Consider the following 3,367-nt stretch of genomic DNA (forward strand, 5'->3'; position numbering starts at 1 on the left):
CCACCACACATTTCATGACAGATAAGTGAACCGTCACAAATCTATGACGGTCTTTGATTGTCACCGATCTCTGGCAGGTAACGGCGTTAACTTGCATGCCATGTCATCATCTGACATGGCAACTGGCAAGGATCTGACGTGGCGGCCTTTAGAGTTACCAGCCCACTTTCAATTCTGGGCCTTCAAGTAATCGACCCAATTAGGATGTTGGCCCACAAATTTTAGTTGTGTGACAATGTTATCATTGGCCCTATTATTTTGGGCTGCCCATTAGCATTTGAACCAATTCAGATTAAAAAAATAAAACCAATCTTGATTAAGAGTATGCCAATCACACCAATCACAAATTAAGCATCATTAAGGTCACATTAAGACAACAATTAGAACATCACAAGAACCATGCAGAACCATAACAGCCTATGTCAAAATTACAGAAAACGTCACATGAGACATTACAGAAATATCAGTACAAAATATGTTTAAGACCAGCAAGCCATGTGTTGTCCTCGCCAAGATCAATGTAAATGATGTTTCAATCACACACGATCTCCAATACTCAACTGTGGCGAACCTTCAAAACAAAGGTCAAAGATGTTAGTGAAAATAATGGACACGTCATATGTATTTGAACAAAACAAGCAAGTTTCGAATTATTGAAATCGTAGAAATTATACTCAGATACAACATACACTTGGTATAAAAGAGTGGCATTGTCAAAGGATTTTCTATGAATGAAATAGACCAGTGAAGTATCGTGACTTGTGAATGAGATAGAAAGGGAGATCATAAAAGCCTGCAGCTTGTCAAACATATATCACAGCTTAAAGTTTTGTTGTGTGTGTCTGAGTGGCAAAAGAAAAGAAAAAAGGCAGAAAACAGAAAAAAGAAACTACTAAATTCCACTAGCTTCAAAACAACTTTTAGCGCACCAATAAATCCATGAGAATCTACTATCACCAGCACAACAACTTCATACATCACTATTGAGCTGATGTTACAATCATGCCCATTGTGGGAATTCCTACATTCTAAACAAATGGAGTTTGAAACGATAAACCACTTACATATTATCTGCTAGTATTAGCAAAAATAAGACCAGCTACATAATTCAAGTGGACTAAATGCATCAGCATGCCATCCTTAAGCAGAGAGCTACAGACCGACCAATAGGCTTCCCTGTTCTTCACGTTGAACAATTTTACTGGCTATTTGTGCACTGATAATGAATAGAGACATTTTCTAAAGATGTACATGTTTAAGAAACAAGATTTCTCATGACATTATATAAGTTAATCATAGCTAATTGGATTTTACTTAAGGGAATAGATCAGCACTCCTTGATTACTCTGAATACAAAATCAAAATATCTGGGTGTAGAAGAGATCATCTCAAACTATGTCGCTCTCATCTTGAAAGACAATGGTTCCCGAAATTCAATGAGCTGGTATTATCTAAATCTATTGGTTGCATGGTTCAACAATGAATTTCGTGATTTACTAAAACAAAGCATAATTTCCCAAAATACCACTAAGATATACAGTATAATCTAGGCATGGTGTTTCTTTAGAACAAGGAGGTACATTCAGTAAGCTACGGCGGACAACAACTGTTCCAAAAGGATAACAAAGAACAGAAATACAAAATTAGGTAGCATAATTTCAATCCTAAGGTAGTTTCGCGACAATAATTCAAGTCATCCCTTCTATACTAAACATGGGGATCTAATAATGCAGCTTAATTCAAAATATGTATAAATCAATAGCGTAATTCTGATCCTATGGTAATTTACGAATCTAATACTACAGTAAAGCTATGTTCAATCTGAAACAGCGGAATATAATACTAAGGTAGCATCGCAACTTAATTCAAGGCATCGATTCTCAAGTGAGAACCTAACATAGCAAAACAAATCTCAAAACAGAGAATAGACATGCAGATATGAACTAATAATAAAAAAGGGACTGCGTGACAGATTCGACGACACATACATCTGATTATATTATTCAAATAATCATAGGTCCAACCCCAACTATCATATTGTGTGCATATGAAAAAGAGCAACGACGACGCGTACTAGAAGAAATTCTAGATTGATGCACGTACAGAAGACGGTGTTGGTGGAGTTCATTGCGACCTGGTTCCTGGCGGCGTCTCTGATGGTGGAGACGTAGGAGGGCGTGGTGCAGTTGCCATGGTGGCCTGGTCGCTGCCCATGATGTCGACCTGCTGCCACACGCCAACGCAGGAGTAGGTCATCCCGAGGTCGATGCCGATCGGCGGACCAACGCCCTTGGTCATCTCCTCCTCTGCTCTCTTTTGGGTTCGCTGGAAGACGGGAGCAGCGCTCAATCCCGTGCGAGCTCTCCTGTTGAACTCAAAACCGCACGCCCGCCGTAGGCCGCGCCTGGGTTCGGTGGATCCCAGTTGGGCGCCGGTGCTGGCTGACGGAGTCACGCCCCAGTGAGGTCGCGTCGCACCTCACGCCCTCCTCTGGCCGGAGCAGTCGCCCGCGCCTTGCTCTGCTGCCTACTGTCGACGGAGGAGAAGGTGGGGAGGAACAAGGCTCGGGATCCCGGCGCATCTCGATAGATCCGGCCGCTGGCTCGGCGGATCCAGCAGGGGCGGTGGGGCGCCGTCCTTTTCGCGACCAGATCTGCTGAGCATGGATTAGCACCGGAAGGGAGCGGAGTTGGGCGTGGCGGTGCTACTCTCGATGCAGCCTCCGGAAGCCTCGATCTGAAGATGAATCGGGGGAGGTGGGACGGCAGAGATCACGGGAGGTGAGATAGAAGACAGAGCACAGGGGAGGGAGGGGCTTCGTTCCTCTCGATGGAAGAGCAGCCGGCGGCGGCTCGGGGTGGAGGAAGAAAGGGGAGAGAGAGAGAGGGGTGACTGTGCCTACCGTTGGATCCGGGGGCGATGGACGGTGGTTATACACGATCCGTGGGAGGGTGGTATGAACCAATCAGAAAGCAGCTTGGACGCCATATAGGATACAACACATCAGCAGGAGCCATCCGTAACGGTCTGAATAGTTTATATAAGAAAAAGTTTAGACCTGGCTAGGCCCAGCTGGCCAATCTGTGACAGTTTCTAGGAACGTCAACAGAAATTCGTCATGGATTAACAGGTTTCTTGTAGTGGAAGCTGTGGGAGCTCCCTGAATCGAGCAGCAGCAGCATGGCCTGGTTGCCCACCAGGGCGCGCAGGCGGATGGTGGTCGCTGAGTCGGTGCCGTCCAGAGCGTGCGACGAGAGGAGGCAGCACTGGTGCGGCAACGGCAGGATCGGCCGGCGGTGCTGCCGGTCCTGGGTCGTCCAGGAGTTGCAGGGCGTGGATGGTGTCGTCCGAGAGCACCTCTCCGTGG

General features: G+C 45.8%; 1 long non-coding RNA gene across 1 annotated transcript; it reads right to left on the reverse strand.

Moving 5' to 3' along the window:
* Positions 1-292: 292 nt before the first annotated feature.
* Positions 293-2,921, reverse strand: LOC119277189. The gene is made up of 2 exons (XR_005136981.1): positions 2,104-2,921; positions 293-571 (listed from the first exon to the last, which is right to left on the reverse strand). It is a non-coding gene; the product is annotated as an uncharacterized LOC119277189 (long non-coding RNA).
* Positions 2,922-3,367: the final 446 nt, after the last annotated feature.

Source organism: Triticum dicoccoides, chromosome 3B (genome assembly GCF_002162155.2).
Source record: "Triticum dicoccoides isolate Atlit2015 ecotype Zavitan chromosome 3B, WEW_v2.0, whole genome shotgun sequence".
Classification (NCBI taxonomy): Eukaryota; Viridiplantae; Streptophyta; class Magnoliopsida; order Poales; family Poaceae; genus Triticum; species Triticum dicoccoides.